The sequence below is a fragment of the Cervus canadensis genome, chromosome 3, assembly GCF_019320065.1.
Source record: "Cervus canadensis isolate Bull #8, Minnesota chromosome 3, ASM1932006v1, whole genome shotgun sequence".
NCBI lineage: Eukaryota > Metazoa > Chordata > Mammalia > Artiodactyla > Cervidae > Cervus > Cervus canadensis.
In genome coordinates, this window is record NC_057388.1 from 25,173,250 (window position 1) to 25,193,157 (window position 19,908).

Genomic DNA, 19,908 nt, shown 5'->3' on the forward strand with positions numbered 1-19,908 from the left:
GCAGGAAAGTTATGACCAACCTAGACAGCATATTAAAAAGCAGAGACATTACTTTGCCAACAAAGGTCCATCTAGTCAAAGCTGTGGTTTTTCCAGTAGTCATGTATGGATGTGAGAGTTGGACAATAAAGAAGGCTGAGCACCGAAGAATTGATTTTTCTGAACTGTGGTGTTGGAGAAGACTCTTGAAAGTCCCTTGGACTGCAATGAGATCCAACCAGTCCATCCTAAAGAAAAAAATCAGTCCCGAGTATTCATTGGAAGGACTGATGCTAAAGCTGAAACTCTAATACTTTGGCCACCTGTTGTGAAGAACTGACTCTTTGGAAAAGACCTTGATGCTTGGAAAGATTGAAGGCAGACGGAGAAGGGGACCACAGAGGATGAGATGGTTGGATGGCATCACTGGCTCAATGGACATGAGTTTGAGTAAACTCCAGGAGTTGGTGATGGATGGGGAGTCTTGGCGTGCTGCAGTCCATGGGGTTGCAAAGAGTCAGACACAACTGAGCAACTGAACTGAACTGAATATTAATGTTCTTTACTGAAGTTTGAGAACTTTCACCTTCTTTATCTTCTTGGATACCTGAGGCATCACTGTATCTCTACAGTATCCCTGAGGGACTTCCATTCAGTTTGACTACCTTGAAGTTTGTGGACAATACATTTATCATATATAAACTCTGTTTTAAATAATTAGCAGAGAAAATCTGATGGGAAAATTTTCACTTGAGTTAAAGCCTCAAAATGGAAACTCTAAGAGAACAAGGATATCCCATTTCCTCCTAAAGGGTTGGTGCCTGGCATACGGTGTATGTTGGTAAATATTTGTAGATTGAACTGAAAGCATTTTCCCATTGCTTCACTCTAAGTACACAGTAATGCCCTGCGTACAAATTACTTGACTGTCCTTGTGTTTGATATCCAGGCAATCAAATTGTAACCACTCCTTTCCTGCTTTTTAACACCATACTTTTAGTTCTTATCCAGTGTTTCATCTCTTTTGAGTAATTTTGGGGTTATGAATCCTGCCTTCAAATATATTGTTTTTCAAACATTCATGGTTCCAAAGCAGGTTACATTTATAAGCAGTAATAATTATGTTAGTTAATATCTTTTGGCTGTGGTCAATAGAAATCAATATAGCCAACTTAAACAGAAACGCATCTATTAGGAACAAGAGTTTGGTGAGATCTCAGCAACAGAGGTCTGTGAATCTTCTCTGTGAATGTCACCAACATTAATTTAGCTACTGACGTTTTCCCACCTCTGGGTCTTTGCACATGTTGTGCTCTAAGCCAGTTTTAAATTCCTGGAGAGAGATCAGGATTGACCCAGCCAAGGTCAGGTACCTATTATTTAGTTTAATTACTCAGTCACTAATTCAGGGGTACCATTAAGTAACCACCTCTGTGGAGAGAAAATCAGAGACTATTACCAGAAGGATGTGGGAGTGGGATAAAGGGTTGCTAGGAAGACTCGGCTAGTTTAGACAGGCTAATTTTGGTGCCGTTTTAGAAAAAACTAAATGACTATCTGGACTCTGGTTTTCTAAAGCCTATTCCTGTGTTTTAAATTCTGCTGCTAGCACAAACCAGGTTCAATCCCTGGGTCAGGAACATCCCTGAGAAGGAAATGGCAACCCACTCCAGTATTCTTCCCTGAGAAATCCCATGGACAGAGGAGCCTGGTGGGCTACACAGTCCATGTGGTCACAGAAGAGTCAACACGACTTACCGACTAAACCACAACAACTCACACGAGGCAGCAGACCTCTTGGAGGTCCATGTGGATATTCTCTCTATACTGCTATTTTGTCATGGAGGTTGTTGTTCTGTAATTGCTGTGGACTTCCTCTAGACCTGAAGATTTGATTTGGAGTCCTGCTTTAGCTGCCTTGAGCTGGAAAATTTAATTATCAGCCCTGTTTTTGCTTTTAGATTATAATTTATTTACAACATCTATCCCTTTCTACTTAACAAAAAAAAGAGTATTACTGGAAGATCTCAAATCAAATTCCATGGTAAGAAATGGCACGGATAAATATTCACTGCTCCCTCCGTTCTATTCATCTCAGGTTCTGTCCCTGACTAACTGCCACCAAGACAGTCACCATCCCGTCATGGTACTGGACTTCTCTGCGGCATGAGGGCTCTTAGAATGAAGTTCTTTCCTACTTTATAGTCCCTCTGCTCCATACCCAACCTTTTAACTCTCTCTGTTCCATTGTTGTAACCTGCAAGGATTAACAGATTCTGACTGCTCCCCCCTCTCCAAAAGCATCTTCTTTACCTCTCCCAACTCCTTTCTGTGCTTCAGTTCCCCTGGCCTGCTTTCTGTTGCAGACACATAGAGATCTGTCCCCTCTGCCTGGAATGTCTTTCCTGCATATTTATAAGGCTGGCTCCTTCACGTTTTTCCCATCTCGGCTCACGTGTCACCTGCTTAGGGAGAGATAGATGCCTTCGCTACCATCCTTTCTGAACAATCCATGTCTCATAAGACACTGTGTCTTCCAACTCTTTTATTTCAGTGTTGCAGTGATCACTATCTGGAAACCCACTTCTTTGTGAACATGTTCACTGTTTGCTTTCCCCGCTACAATATATGCCCCATGAGCATATGGATTTCATCTCTAGTCTATCTCAGGTATTTAGAACAGTGCCTGGTATATAGTAAGTGCGCATTAAGCAAATAATTTAAGGCCAATTTACAATTTCCAAATAATCTTTGATACAAAATCATCCATATGCACAGTAATCCAGACAGGCTCACCCATATGGAGTATATTAAAGCCAGGAAGAGCAAAATTAAGCAAGCAGCACCTGGGAGATTGTGGGGAGCTGAGATCACTGGACTGACTAAATCTCTGGTTTCAAAAACAAACACCCATTCAAAGAAAGATGTTTTGCATTCTCAGCAACTTTTATACCTATGGTCTTGGGTCATCTTTCTCATCATTTGAGCCACTCTGTGCTTGCAGAGCTCACCAAAGAATTTTACCAGGCTGAGAAAAATTAAGATGTGGTCGATGTGATGGAAACTTAGCACAAGACACACTCCTGATTAACTCAGAGCACTTGTTTTTGATGCCTCCTTTCATAAGACCCACTCACTTCTATTTTCTGCACAGTTGACAGTACCTGTATACACATCAGCCTCACAACTCTCTATGGGACTGTGCAAATGCACATGTGTGTGTACACAGAGACCAGGAACTGCATCTGTTGCACAAACCAAGCCATGATTTAAGCCACTAAAAACATCTCTGATCTTAAAAGGGGGAATTCTTTTAGAAAATTTTGAGGTAAAGATAAAGACAAAAGATATGTTGACTTTTCTTTAGCAACTGTGATTTTTCTCCCCCAATAGCTATTCTTGGACAACATGCCTGATATTCATATCTATTTTAATGTATAATTCGTTTACTTCTCACTGACTGGAGCCTTGTTATAATGTTTTCCTTAGAGTGTGTTGATGGATCAACCTGTTGGTGAAATTATTTTAAATAGCTTTAAATGATCTTAAAATACTTCAGAAATCAAACTCTTTGATCTCTTTGGATAGAGTGTAAGAGAGACCTTCTGCTCTCTTAGCTGCACAGTAAATGATGTAGAGTAAATAATAAGGCTCCTCTGTGAGTGTGTGGTCTTCCATACACATCACTGAAAATGCAGGTATAAATCAACTCAGTCTTAACTTGCCAGGCCCTAGTGCTGTTCAGCTCCTTATCCTGTGTTATTTTAGACCTTCTGATGGCATCCCAGTATTTGCCCTAAGAAGACCATTTCTATCTTTTTGCCTAACACTGATATAAGGCTTGGTTATATCTCATGTTTTTGTGTATGTTGTCGCTAACTCATGGCTGATTCTTTGCAACCCCGTGGATGGCAGCACACCAGCCTTCTCTGTCCTTCACTGTCTCCTGGAGTTTGCTCAAACTCATGTCTATTGAGTCAGTGATGCCATCCAACCATCTCGTCCTCTGTCTCCCTCTTTTCCTCCTGCCTTCAATCTTTCCCTGATGCTGCCTGTATGGAAATATTCTAAGTAAGCTAAAATAAATGAAAAAATAAATAAATAAAACAGCAAAAGAATGAGGCACCATGTTAAAAAGTGGTGTGTCTGCATATAAGATATATGAAGTTTTTTGCACCTTTTCTATAAGTTTTAAATGATCTAAATTAGATGTCACACAAAATGTCAGCAATGTTCAGGACAGTCAGGGTTGAACTTTCCCATCTCAGGTATCCACCAGTAGCACCCCCCACAGCATGTGTTTTCCCCTGGAGGATTCCAGCCGCGATAATCTATAGGGAAGGTTTTGCTAAGGTGATGAAACCAGAGACGTGAGGAGATGAAATTTGAAGTAAAGGTTTATATTCTTATTTTTAGAATGCATCAAAATGACACAGAGGAAGTAAAAATTTATAATAAGGAGAATTTTAGTATATTCTTCTATTTGTATACATTTTATTATCTTTGACCCACAATTTTTCTTTGGGGGGAGGTAGACAGATTTATTACCAAATTTTAATAAGCATTTACCTTCTCAAATAATTTAAAAGCAAGTTTAAAATAGGTAATGATTATTTTATGTTTATCTTGAGCTGAAATTTCTATTTTCTAGTTTCAGGATATTAGAAAACTACTTCTTAATAAAGGCAGCACTGGAAACCTGAAGGTCAGAGACACAGTAATAATGAGATATGAAATGATCCATAACAAGAATCTGGAATACCCAAAGGAAGACAAGTGAATGAGAATGCTGCTGGAAGGAAAGGAGGAAGGAGAGAGGAGAGTGGAAGGATGGAGATAGGAGGGGAAGAGAGGGGAGGAAGGAAGCAAGGAGAGTGGGAGGGAGGAAAAAGGAAAAACGGAAGTGACCACAAGAAACAGAAATCCACAAAGACACATTGTACAAATATTACTATCTTCACTTAGTAGGAAGTATATACTATAATTAAAATGTAATCAGAAAAGTGTTAATCCAAATTTTAAATAATGTTCCTCATGTGATGTGAATTAACCCTGCAGGTTTTTTGGAAACTGAGGCTGCTAGCAAAGCCAGTGGCAGTATCAGGATCAGTTAAAGCCCTTTGCCTAACCAAGCTTGGAAGGTTGTGCAGTGGTTCATAGCCAGACCTTGATCTTCCCACTCAAGGAAGCTGCTACCTTAGTAACAAATCTCTGAAAATGGACCAAGAGCCCTTTCATCTTCTAGAAGTACCCTTGAAGCCCCACTGAAGTATCATGTCACCAAATTTCTGCTTTTAGAACTAGTGTGGAACAGTTCTGTCTTTGGATTGAGGGAGTTAAATTCTCTTAGTCATATTTTTAATGGAACTAGTGTGGAGCAGTTCTGTCTTTGGATTGAGGGAGTTAAATTCTCTTAGTCATATTTTTAATGGAGATGTAAGAGTTAATTTTACAGGAGGTACCATGCTTCTTAGAAGCAAGGCTCTGGATAAATATTTTTAACTTCTATCCCCTCTGTCCCTGGAGATATCTCCTATCCTTATAAGAAACTTTTTGGATTATTTTAGAAAGAGCTCTGTTTTGTAGCTCCACACAAGGCAAAGGTGGCAATTGGACATTAAATCAATGCCTTAGCTGTCAGCATGGAGATGCATTTTTTTCCCCCTAATCTTTACTAACACTCTTGCCAGTCACCATGCCTCCCCAGTCCATGCAGCTGCATAATTATACATCAAATCTTCAAAATGAATTAGTTTATTTTTAAAACAGCTAATTGCCTTAGTGGAGTCATGTTTTACCAGCAGCACAAAAGGGCTTTGTTCATTGCAGGGAAATTTTCTTCTGGGATAACTGTGTTAGGCTCTTGCGTCTGTGAATGTCAGTCATAAACAGCAAAATATCAGCAAAATCCATAAGATCACTAATATTCCAGAGCATCTCGTTGTGATTTCAGCCCTATTTACTCTACATGTGGCTCTATGTGACCTTAAAATGGAAATATCCTACTTAGGAATGTTCTAGTACAATGACATGCAACAGGGCCCTGTTACATGTGTGTTTTCTGCAGCACAGTATAGGTCTTGTCTCTTGAAACTCAAGTATGTATTTATAAGGCAAACTCTTGATTGATTGATTGGTCCTGATGAATGGTTTGATAGGTAAATTTTTTGAAATCAAGAATTCTCTCTATTATAGTCCCAAGATTAACCTTTAAAAAATTTAATTTTGAATGCTGTTTCATTTAAATAAAGCAGGTACATTTAAATTATGTCACTCTGTAGGGGTAATGTTTTTAGAAAACACTGATTAAAGATTGTTTGTCATGGTAGCAGTATCAACTACAAGTGTCCGCTATAGTATCCCCACAGGGTATCATAACCTTGGCAGATTAACATCAGCATTGCCCATCAAGACAGATAGATTCAAGCAGAATTTCAAATAAATAATCCCAATAGAAAGTATCACACTGGGAAACAGTACCCTCATGACCTCTGACAAGCAAATTCTGGGAAACCAGATTATAATTAGACAGATGATGGAAGAATTTTGACTGAAACCCATGCCTGTTAGTTATATGGTTTGAATGTTAAATAACATGAGGCTAAGATGATGGAATGGATTTACCCTCTGCGGAACCCAGATGTGGCAAGACCACCACAGGGAGCCTCGGGTCTGACCCCAAACCCAGTGTGACTGTTTCCAGACTTCCCTGCGTTCCCCAAAAGGCGTATTAAACTTCTTCTTAAAGTACTAGCGAGTTTTTTAAACTACTGCAGAGTGTGAGAGAAGAGCCTAAATGAATACCACCACACAATAAAACTTCATTTTAAAAAACTTATTAAATATCTTGTTTTTTCTCCCTAATATCGTTCCCTAATATTAGCAGACAATACCTTACTCTTTTTTGTGTGTGTCTTTTCTTTTTCTTTTTTTTCTCATTCTCTGTCCACACAGTCCCTGGAATATATTGGATTGTCCTGAGCACCTAAGTTCTGGATCCAGTTTTGTATTCCCATCAGAAAAGCAAAGCCTGCACTTCCCTAAACCCTCCTTTTGTTTTCAAAGTTTTACTGTTTAAGTTTGCCACCTGGAGAGCTCATCTTCCATACAAAATAGGATTTCAAAGTAGTGACCTAATAATTCCTAGGAAAACATTCTACTACTAAGAAAGGGCTTCCTATTCCTAATTATAAGGATTTACCAACCTCTGGGACTGAACACCCCTCCCTGGAGCTAAGTTTAGGCAGGCCCTGACCACGTTCACCTCTGTGTTCCATGCTTTTTTCTGACTGCAGGGATAACATCCCATCTCTTGGGTCTTTCATTCAATAGATTGAAGTAATTAATTGTATTGCAATCAGCTCTTGCTCACCTGAATGAATATATTATGTATTATCATGTTTGAGTTAGCTCCTTAATAACTTGAATATCAGTTCAGTTCAGTCACTCAGTCATGTTCAACTCTTTGTGACCCCATGGACTGCAGCATGCCAGGCTTCCCTGTCCATCACCAACTCCTGGAGCCTACTCAATTCATGTCCATTGTATCGGTGATGCCATCCATCCATCTCATCCTCTGTCATCCCCTTCTTCTGCCTTCAATCTTTCCCAGCATCAGGGTCTTTTCAAATGAGTCAGTTCTTTGCATCAGGTGGCCAAACTATTGGAGTTTCAGCTTCAGCATCAGTCCTTCTGATGAATATTCAGGACTGATTTTCTTTAGGATTGACTGGTTGGATCTCCTTGCAGTCCAAGGGACTCTCAAGAGTCTTCTCCAACACCACAGTTCAAAAGTATCAATTCTTCGGCGCTCAGCTTTTTTTATAGTCCAACTCTCACATTCATACATGACTACTGGAAAAACTATAACTTTGACTAGACTGACCTTTGTTGGTAAAGTAACTTGAATATAAGAGAGAGAATAGCAGCCTCAGAGAGCTAACTTGGCACTCATGACCTGAGAGTTTAACAGTGGACAGTAGGTCCAGGGAAGTCTGTATTCAATGTCAAAATTTCTAAATCAAATCTGGCAGAGTAGTTAATTAGTTCTCTATACATATAAATAAGCAAACAAACACACACACACATTTATATCAGGAACCAGATGAATTATATTTACAAAATAGAGTTGAAATAGGGTTTTAATTAAGGCCAAACTGTACATATGGAGAAAATACTTTTTTACTAGTAAAATACATTTTTATAATTTAAAAGCTTTTAGATGGTCTCAAAATTCTTTTCTGGTTACACTTCCTAACAGTCATGAATCTTGGAGAACTGGTGAAGAGCTTATCATTTAACAGATTACAGAAGTGAGATTTCCAGAATTTCATGTAATGTTGATTCTTAATATTTGCCATTATTTTCTAATTGTGTTTATCTCAGACATGCGTGAAAATCAAGGACTTTAGAATAATTATAAAATTATTTGATCCATTAATAACCTTTTACAGCATATGGCTATTATCTTCTGATCTTTCTGCCAGTGGTATGTTTATTCAGATATTTTAAATAGTAGTTCCTGTTGTTTTTATTTCATTAAGTTAAAATGTGTTTGCCTATTGTATTGTATCTGCATTTAACAATTCTTGCTTTCGACACTAGAGACAAAGATCAGTCAATACTTTAATTGCCATAGGGCTATCAACAGACATGAAGTTTTCCTTAAAGTAGTAATCATCTTTGGAAGAAAAATTGCACTTTTAAGTGAAATTTATGTATTTACTGATTCTGTGATATACTCTCGAGATGATGGGCTGCACATTAGCTCTTTCCTTTTATGTTACATTATTTAATTTGTGAGTCAACTTTTATTCCTGGTGCCATAGTTATTTCTCATTGTTGATAGAATTACAATAAGAAAATCTTGCAAGGAACACACTTAGTTTAAATTAAGCAAAAAAAGAAAAGAGGAAGGTAAGTTTAGACAGGATTCAATTTAGAATTTTACCCAGAATATTTAGTTGCCTTAGAAAATGCATAGTTTTGCCATTTTGAAAGGAAATTTCTTCGAAAAATCTAGCCTTCATTAAATGAAATGTTTGTAACAAATATAAACTTTTGCTTTCAGTGTTTAAAAGTTCTTATTACTCAGCATTCTTAGCAATACTTGGTATTCTTAGATTCATTTTTTTACTTGTCTGCCAGATTTATGATTCTATCACATTGTGGATTAATTTATTATTTGATTATTAGTAATCTTGAATGCATTTTATATGTAGATTGGGCATCAGAGTTTCCTTTTCAGTGAATGCATCTTTATATATTTTGCCTACTTTATCATTGGGTTGTGTGTTTTGCCTACTTTATTATTGGTTGTGTGTTGTAAGTGTTATCATTATATTTTGAATACTAATCACTGATTGCTTAAATGCACTGTAAATGCTTTCTCCCAATTTTTTTTCTTTTTTAATAGTGTGCAAAACAATTATATTGTTGTGTCATATTTATCAATCTTTTGTGATTTGTGTTTTTCTGATTCTTTTTCAACAAGTGTATTCCTAATCTGAGGATGTGAGCCTACTCTTTCATATTTTGTCTTCTAAACCTTTTAAAGTTTGTTCTTTGTGCATAGATTTTTGATCTTCTTGGAGTTGATTTTGTGAGCGTGTATGAGTGTGTGTGTAGTTTAATGTAGGGTTCTAATTTCGAGGGATCTGATAGTTTTAACATAGAGAACAAGTTATCTCGGCACCATTTATTGAGACTCTTCGCTTATCTATGGTACTAGCACTGACACATGTAAAGTTATCATATATGTGCAGGCCTAATCTTTGTTGGTTTGTTCTTTTCTCTTAGCTATTTGTTTGTATTTGAAGCAATAATATGGTCTTGTTTATCATAACTTAACAGATAAGTCTTGAACGGTGATAAGGCACATGTTCTTATTTTGATCTCCTTCAAAATTTTCGTAACTCTCCTTGGAGCTTCACTATTTCATGTGAATTTTAGAACTAGCTTGTTGAGTTAAGAATTATATTAGTATTAAATATTATTTTTTTCTATTCTTTGACATACTCTGTCTCAATTTTTTTATTTCTTGTCTTTCATCCACAACTTTTAAATTAAGGGCATTTTATTTAATTTAACCATCAATAAGGAGCACTTATTAACATTATATTAATATTTTACTGTTATACAATATGCTAATGGTTTATTATATAGCATAATTCTTGAGTTGGGTGAGTAGGCCTGTATATGTGCCAACACTCCGTTATACTGAGTTACAAGGCTTAGAGAAGTTTTAAATCTTCTGGTTATAAGTCTCCATTATATTTATAAAGATATTTCTTATCCTATGTTTTATGAGTTTATCTCTTGACTTTTTAAAATTGGAAATTATCTGTTTCCAGCAGCACCCCTTTCCTCTTTGTTTTTTTTCCTTTTGATCTTTCCAACCAACTTGTTAGCATTTTGCCTTAAATTGATTATTTTTTTACATATATACATTCTCCTCCAAAGTAAATTGATTTTAGTAAGCTTTAGGACATAATTATTAATCAGTTACTATTTATTGATTATTACGTACCGGTGTTTGTGTTGTCCATTTCATATGTCATCACAGCAACACTCCTACTAGGGATATATGGTAATAGCCAATATGTAGATAAAACTGGGGACAATTTGCCCCAGGTCACAGTCAGAATGCCCTGTAATCAGGACTGAAGCTGTGTCTTTGCTTTTCTCCCTATGCCATCCTGTCTCTAATACATAACAAGGTGTTGAAGTTAAATCAGAGACCGTTGTGATGAAATATCTCTGACGCCAGACAACCTGCTCCTGAGGAGAGATCAGTACCTTCCCCTGTCCTGCGACCATGAAGTTCCTGTTTGGCAGATAGTTTGTGGGAAGGGTGGTGAGTAGGAAAGAGAGCGGTACCTTCGGGCTAGAGCTGTAGGGGTCTTTCACGGGTGGTTGCCGCGGGCTGGGGACAGCACCCTGTCGGAGGAGCGGACTGAGGGGCAGGAAGTAGAGGGAGGTGTCAAGATGCTCAGTCCGTTCTGCTGCAACTCATACTCCTGTAACAAAAATGAAGTCAAATGTGACTCATAAATAGGGGATAATTAGAATATAAAGTGGATGTTGGTTCATATGTGATTCTTTTCTAGGCCTGGGGAACTAGAAGAATAGAAATATAATAATAACTTTCACTATGAAAAGGAGAGGAAAAAGCTATTGATTGGGCTGCTATGTTGCCTAAAGGAGCCATCAGGATTGTATTTGAGAAACTAAAAACTAGTGCTTGCATCCGTTGCATCCTTCACCATAGATGCACATGCCCAGTTTCGTTCAGCTGTCAGGTCCTGGTGGGACTCCCTTCCCCAGGCCTCCCTGCCTTGTACTGTGCTGCCCTCAGCGCTGGCTCAGCTCCCACCACCCTCCACGCACATCCTGTCTATTGTCCACACTGTGGCAGGTTCTGACCAAGCCAAGCTGTGGGTTTTGTTTTTTAAAGGGGTGGGGTGGGAGGTGCCTATTTAACAGAATATGAATTTTCTCTGGAATGTGAATTATGTTATAGCTGATGCGTGCATTGTTATGGGTCTACTGTTTCCATCATGGTGTTAAAAAATTATGAATATAAGGCTTGGTTTACTTGGATATTGTTGTTTAGTCTTTCCCATCATAAGGGTCTTTTCCAATGAGTCAGCTCTTCGAATCAGGTAGCCAAAGCATTGGAGTTTCAGCTTCAACATCAGTCCTTCAAATGAATATTCAGGGTTGATATCCTTGCAGTCCAAGGGACTCTTAAGATATTACTCTTGGGTTAATCAAATGCATTGTTGTTGTTACTTGCTGATTCTTGTCTGATTCTTCGTGGCCCCATGGAGCCTGCCAGGCTCCTCTGTCCATGGGATTTGCTAGGCAAGAATATGAGAGTGGGTTATCATTTCCTTCTCCAAATCAAATGCATAACCAAACATGGCTGTAAACTACTAAACTCTATGAACAGCTTTATGAGGTTTGTACTTGGTTCTATTTACTTTGAGTATCAGAGTTGTTGTCTCAAGTAATCAGGTTTTACTCCAAGCATCCATTACAAAATGTAGAAAATCTCTTTAATTCAGGGCTTTAGAAAGATCATAAAATTCCTGAATGTGAGTTGATAAATTGCACAGCAATTTACTTTACTGCACAGAGTAAGCAAAATCGTATAGGACAAATGATGATTCCTGAAAGGAATCTTCAGTTCCTATGTCACCTGTACCCTGTAGTGCCAGATTGAGGCTAGATTTCTTGCTTTGCATAGTCTGAAGGCTGGAGTTTCTCATCTGGGTGGGCCACATTATGACATGATGATTTTTATCTGGTTGTTGCTCCCCTACGTCAAGACTTTTGCTATTATTTGCAGAAAATTATTATTCTCTGTGTCTGTAATTGCTTGTGGCTCACTGTAAGTACCAACTCTCCACCACTAGTTTTCTAAAAGGGTTTTGTTTTCCTCCAATATGTTCATCAAATGCCTGATTGCGTGTTGGGTATTCCTGAGGCATGATCACACAGCCAGGAGCCTGTCTAGTTCTGATTGCACTCTGCATTTTCTCTGTAAAGTTGGAGCAGCAGAAAAGATCAGATTCTCTTATTTCTGACAAGAAGACAAAGGGTCTGAACTGAAAACAGAGGCAGAACCATGGCCCCTGATCTTCTGTAACAAATGTCAGTATGCCCAATCACACTGTTAAAGGGCCTTCCTGTCTGACACTTTTCAGGGGTATATTTTTAACTATGGCCCCTCTGCATGGGTATTGCTTGTATTTTTATCTTGATCTTAGTTATCTTCCAGCACTAAATATTTAAGATGTTGCTCTACTATTCAAATTTTGAAAGTTTTAATGTGATAAGATAAAAATATTATTAGGGGATTAAAAATATGAATTATGAAGGAATACATTTCCTTCATAATTATGAAGGGATTCTCTTCCTTCATAGTCATGAAGGGATACTATGAAGGAATAGTATCCCTTCATAATTCATATTGAACCCTTATTTGTTTATTTTATCTTATTTTTTCTGGGGCTATATGACACATTTGTTAGGGCATGGTTTGAGGATTCAGGGGACATGATTTCTATTCCTAGACCACAAGATCAAAGCAATCCAGAGGGAACACTGACACCTAAGTCGGCTTGGTTCTATAGCTCATGCACTTTCCCTGTGCTCACTTGTGGCCCCTCTCACTTCGCTTGAACACCTAAGGGCCTTCTTCCCAGAAGCCATTGAAAGAATGACTATTTGTCAAAGGGAAAAATATTTGTTGTATAAATATAGGAAACTCTTAAAATTAAAAACAGAACAGAGCCTAATATATTTTCCAAGTATCGATCAGAACTGTTACTTTTTTTGCTGCTGCAGTTTTCCAGGTAAGAAAATTATCCAAAGAAAAAGACACTGAATTACCTGTTTGATATATGCTACAAAGAAAGAAGGGGGAAAGTGTATGGATGCTAATGGGTAAGAAATAGGTGCTTAGGTTTGAAGCAAGAAAAAAAATTGACTTCTGATTTCTGTGTGGAAAAACAAAGGCATCAAAAGGATGGTGTGTGAATGAATGTCTCAGAGAGCAGGCCATGGTTCCTAAAGTGAGAGACAGAGATCATTTCATGTAACTAGAAAGGAAATTTTAAGGAGCATTGATACAATCACTCTTGGGATACAGGGGTTTTGAAGAACCTAATGAAAAATGAGGCAAGTTTAAAAAAACAAACAAACAGGAAAATGAATGTTAAAAGGAGATCTATCTGATAGTGTGTTCTGATTTATGAAACGTGTCAGTCAACATCATCATTGTCATGTTTGTAGGAAGATCCTGGGAAGCATGTACTTAGAGGGAAGTGTGGCCACATTATCTAATGTGTCATTCAACTTACCCCCATGTTAAGAAGCTTCATCCTGGAAAACAAGAGTTACTTCTGGATGTACATAGTGGCTTCTGGGAGATTTTATTTTTCTGGAAATAAAATTTAAAATTTTTACAAGTCAAGTACTTTGGCTTTTCCATCAGATATTCTGAGGTTGACACTACATTACTAATCCTGTTAAAAATTCAATGTTAATAGATTTTATTATTAGAAAGGATGCTATCATGGCTCCTATACATTAAACTCAAGGTCACAGATTCAAATTTTTGAATATCATCTTTAATCTTGCTCTAGTTGATTTGATCATATACATTTGGATGTCTGAAAGCCAATATACTCTTCTATTTATTGATTCTACTAGTTAAACATTTCTGAGATGTATGATAAAACATGATTCAGTTAAGATAACAAAAAGACTACTTGAGATTTATCGTAGACTGGATGTTAAAATATGTGATGACAGCCGTTGCCCCATAAGATACAAAGGTAGCCATGTTAGCATAGTTCCTGAGATTCGTGAGTTCATGAGTTCCTGATGAACTCAGAGTTCCTGAGAGTAATTGTGAGTTCTCATGCCTTGTACTGGCCTAAGTTTTCTTTTCTTTCTTTCTTTTTTAATGTAACGCTCTCTGTATGGTTGATCCTGTTTTGAGTAAAGTACATGTTTTAAGTGAAATGCCTGAGGTTCTTAAATGATATTTCCTACTAAAGTTTTCTCCTAGCTTATAAAGGGAAACACTAAATTATGTTTGAGAATTCTCTACCATTTAGTCCTCAGAACACTAATTGTTCTTAGACTTCTGTTTATTTTCACCATAGGAAGACTTGCCTCTACCTTGGGAAGAGTAGGAACCTTAATAGACTTGGGTTCTATCAAGATAATACTTTTTTATTAATAATTCAAATAATAAAAAAGTCATAAATTTCAATCCAAGTAAGGTGTTGACTTTAAAATATGTGAATTTGGCTTCCAAATGGTCCCTTCTGCTTACCGGAAGTATTATTGAAAGTTTCCTTCAGAAAAATGCCAAAATAAAAAGACAGCAGTCCTCATTTCATTATAAAAAACAGGTTGCTATAGCTTCAAGTTAAATCACTAATATTAGCTTATTGATTTTTAAATAGACACTTACAGCCATCTGGAATGAAAACATTAGCTGGTGGGAGGTAGGGGAATGCATTGTGGTTTGAAGATATTCCTAGGTTTTGATTAAATGACAAAAAAAAAAAAAGGAGCTCTGTGTACCCATTGAAGTTTTTGTGTTTCATGTGAGTGTCATTATTAATCTCTCTTCCTTATATTAAAATATCTAACTTGTTCTTACAAAGTAAACATAGAAAATAGCCTGGAATATACCGCCCTCTTGTTCATTATTTCCATTTCTTATTTTGCAGTTATCAGTGAGTTTTCTAATACACATGGTTTATCTATCAGTCTGAAGAGTTACATATTTATATGAAAAAAATTCACTCTAATTTTTATCTAGTTTATATAGCACTCAATTTTTCTCCTTTATGAACCAGCAGAAACTAATAATCTTTATATTCTTTTTCTCTAACTTTTTATTATGTATTGGAGTATAGCCAGTTAACAATTCTGTGGTAGTTTCAAGTGGACAGGAAAGGGACTCAGCCATACATATATATACATGTATCCACTCCTCCCAAACTTCCCTGCCATCCAGCCTGCCACATAACATTGAGCAGAGTTCCCTGTGCTATACAGTAGGTCCTTGATGGTTATCCATTTTAAATACAGCAGTGTGTACCTCTCCATCCCAACTCCCTAACTATCCCTACTATCCATCCTTTTCCCCCAGCAACCATAAGTTCATTCGCAAAGTCTGTGAGTTTACTTCTGTTTTGTAAATAAGTTCATTTGTATCATGTCTTTTTAGATTCCACATAAAAAGATGTCATATGATGTTTTTGTTTCTCTGTCTGACTTACTTCACTCAGGATGGCAGTCTTTTGGTGTATCCATGTTGCTGCAAATGGCATTATTTCACTTTTAATGGCTGAGTAATATTCCATTGTATATACGTGCCACATCTTCTTTATCCATTCCTCTGTTGATGGACATTTAACTTGTGTCTCTTTTTCTTGGCTCTTGAAAACAGTGCTGCAGTGAATATTGGGGTGAATGTATCCTTTCAGGTCATGTTTTCCTCAAGATGTATGCCAGGAGCGGGACTGCAGAGTCATATGGTGTCTCTGTATTTAGATTTTTAAGGAACCTCCATGCTGTTCTCCATAGTGGCTGGACGAGTTTACAGTCCCACCAACAATGTAGGAGGGTTCCCTTCTCTCCACATCCTGTCCAGCATTTATTGTCTTAATGATCTTTATATTCTGTTTTACAGTGTTACAGCTGATCTTGCGAAATAGGAATTATCTTAGTTCAGAATATAGAAGTCTAAGTAGGCCTTCAAATATATATTACTTGATTTATATATTAATAATGTGCTCTAATAATAATAATAAATACAGTATACTGGGTACCTATTATATTGTTGGCATAATTATATGAATTTTATATTCATATTTCTAAATATTAAGGCAACATTGCAAGGCCAATGTTAATATTCCCAGTTTTAAGTTGAGGGGATTTGAATATGCATAGTTTATCATCTAAAGAATTATATTAATATGATAAGAATTCATTGAAATGTTTTAATCTAGCTTATATATACATTAATTTACCTTTGACTCAAGAAGGTTAAGTAACTTATCCAAACTATACAGCTTATGAGTACCAAATAACTGACAGCTAAAAGTCAAGTCAAATTCTGTCTGAATTTAGAGCTTCTTCTCCATCCAACAAGTTAGATGATTTAGATGTTATGTAGTTGCCCTTTGTGTAAGAGTGATTCTGTGTGGTTCTCATGAATCAAATATAAATTATTATCTGAAGCCTGTTTCTAGTTCACATAATATGTTTTTCTCTTTTCTTTAGAAAACAAGTAAACATAAAGTCCCCTCCTTCCGGAGATTTTGACCATGTAGGATCTCTTTAAAACTGAAAAGGAACTCTTTGAGTCAATGAGAATGTAAAGTGGCGCTTACTTTGACTCGAGCCTTGATGTTTTAGAAGAGTCCTTTCACTATATCTGTGCAGTTATTGCAACAGGGGCCAGGCTGGCCCTCAGAGCCAAGGAGAACCTTAAGAGTGCAGGCAAAATTGCTGGAAATTTCCCGAATTTCATTCTGCATATATCCATTTAAGCAATACACATAGAGTGCTTATCATTTGGCTCTGCAGCGGCTTGGGCACAAAGATGAATGACATCTCTGTTCTTGACTTGCTGAGGCCTAGTGTGGGGAATAGATGTGTAGACAGTGTTAAAATATCCAATGATTTATGATATGGTAGAAGGAAGGACAAAATTCAGTTCAGTTCAGCCGCTCAGTCATGTCTGACTCTGTGACCCCATGGACTGCAGCATGCCAAGCCTCCCTGTCCATCACCAACTCCTGGAGTTTACTCAGACTCATGTCCATTGAGTCGGTGATGCCATCCAGCCATCTCATCCTCTGTCATTCCCTTTTCCTCCTGCCCTCAATCTTGCCCAGCATCAGGATCTTTTCCAATGAGTCAGTTCTTCCCATCAGGTGGCCGAAGTATTGGAGCTTCAGCTTCAACATCAGTCCTTCCAATGAAGATTTCCTTTAGAATTGACTGGTTTGTTCTCCTTGCATTCCAAGGGATTCTCAAGAGTCTTCTCCAACACCACAGTTCAAAAGCATCAATTCTTCAGTGCTCAGCTTTCTTTATGGTCCAACTCTCACATCCATACATGACTACTGGAAAAACCATAGCTTTGACTAGACAAACCTTTGTAGGCCAAGTAATGTCTCTGCTTTTTAATATGCTGTCTAGGTTGGTCATAGCTTTTCTTCCAAGGAACTAGTGTCTTTTCATTTCATGGCTTCAGTCACCATCTGCAGTGATTTTGGAGCCCCCCAAAATAAAGTCTGTCACTGTTTCCATTGTTTCCCCATCTATTTGCCATGAAGTGATGGGACCAGATGCCATGATCTTAGTTTTTTGAATGTTGAGTTTTAAACCAGTGTTTTCACTCTCTTCTTTCACTTTCATCAAGAGGCTCTTCAGTTCCTCTTCACTTTCTGCTATAAGGGTGGTGTCATCTGCACATCTGAGGTTATTGATATTTCTCCTGGTAATCTTATTCCAGCTTTTGCTTCATCCAGCCTGGCATTTCATATGATGTACTCTGCATATAAGTTAAATAAGCAGGGTGACAATATACAGCCTTGAAGTACTTCTTCCCCAATTTGCAACCAGTCTATTGTTCCATGTCCAGTTCTAACTGTTGCTTCTTGATCTGCATACAGATTTCTCAGAAGGCAGGTAAGGTGGTCTGGTATTCCCATCTCTTTCAGAATTTTCCACAGTTTGTTGTGATCCACACAGTCAAAGACTTTGGTGTAGTCAATAAAGCAGAGGTTGATGTTTTTTTGGAATAGCCTTGCTTTTTCAGTGATCCAACAGATGTTGGCAATTTGATCTCTGATTCCTCTGCCTTTTCTAAATCCAGCGTGAACATCTGAAATTTCTAGGTTCACCTGCTATTGAAGCCTCACTTCGAGAATTTTGAGCATTACTTTGCTAGTGTGTGAGATGAGTGCAATTGTGCAGTAGTTTGAGCATTCTTTGGCATTGCCTTTCTTTGGGACTGGAATGAAAACTGACCTTTTCCAGTCCTGTGGCCACTGCTGAGTTTTACAAATTTGCTGGTATATTGAGTGCAGCACTTTAACAGCATCATCTTTTAGAAATAACTCACCTCCACCAGCTTTGTTTGTAATTAGGTCCTTTCATTCACAGGAGTTCAGGTCAGGGAATGCTTTTCTGGGGAGATAAGCTTTGGGCAGAGTTCTGAAGGGTGAAATGGATATACTACTTTTTTGCTCTTGATAAATGGTGAACCAGCAAGAGCCACTATCTCCCTTCCATGAACTTACTAAATATGTGACTTTTTTATGAGGTGAGTGGGAAAAAATCCAGAAATATGCTGTCTGTAAAAGCCATACTTAAAAGGAAACAAAGGGTAATACTAAAGAGATAGGTCACTGTCTATCAGAGTAGTTGAGAAAATCAATAAAGGAGTCAGGAAGAATAAGACAATTAGAACAGATTTATCACTGGTACTGAAAGTGAATTTGTAATTTAAAAAAACTCCAAACAGACAAAACCCTAGGATTGGACAGCTTCACAGGTGAATTCTAACAAACATATGAAGACGATCTAATATTGTTCCTTCTCAAACTATTTCAAAAAATTGAAGAAGACAAAACATTCCCAATTTAATTCTATAAGACCACTAGAATCTGATATCAAAACCAAAGACACTTCTAAACATAATTATAGGAAAATACATTTGATGAATATAGATGCAAAAATCCTCAACAAATATTATCAAACTGAATCTAACAATACATAAAAACAGTCCTATACCTTTTATCAAAGTACAGGATGATCAAATTGGATTTATCTCAAGAGACACAAGGATGGTTTAATATTCGCAAACCAATCAGTGTGATACACCATCTTAACAAAAGGAAGGACATAAATCACATGATCATTTCAATACACACAGAAAAAGCATTTGACAAAATTCAGCATGCATTAATGATAAAAATTTTCATTCTATAAAAAATTGCTATAGAAGGAACATACCTCAACATAATAAAGGATATTATGGAAAACCCACAGATAGCATCATACTCTACAGTGAAAAATTGAAAACTTTTACTCTAAAATTAGGAACAAGACAGGGATTCCCCCCTTTACTACTTCAACTTAAATGCAGTATTGGAACTCCCAGACAATCAGACAAGAAAAGAAAGCCATCCAAATTGGAAGGGAAGAAGTAAAACAGTCACTATTTGTAGGTGACATGATACTTTCCATAGAAAACCCTAAAAGTCTCCACAAAAGAATAATAGCTAAATAAGAAATAATAGCAAAACTAAACAAAGATAGTGACATCTGGTCCCATCACTTCATGGCAGATGGAAAAACAGTGGAAACAGTGACAGACTTTAT

At 37.3% G+C, this 19,908-nt stretch overlaps 1 protein-coding gene across 7 annotated transcripts in view; it reads left to right on the plus strand.

The window, feature by feature from the left end:
• The window catches only part of HDAC9 (histone deacetylase 9), a 980,387-nt gene that overhangs the window by 415,439 nt on the left and 545,040 nt on the right, over positions 1-19,908 (plus strand). The window lies entirely within an intron of this gene.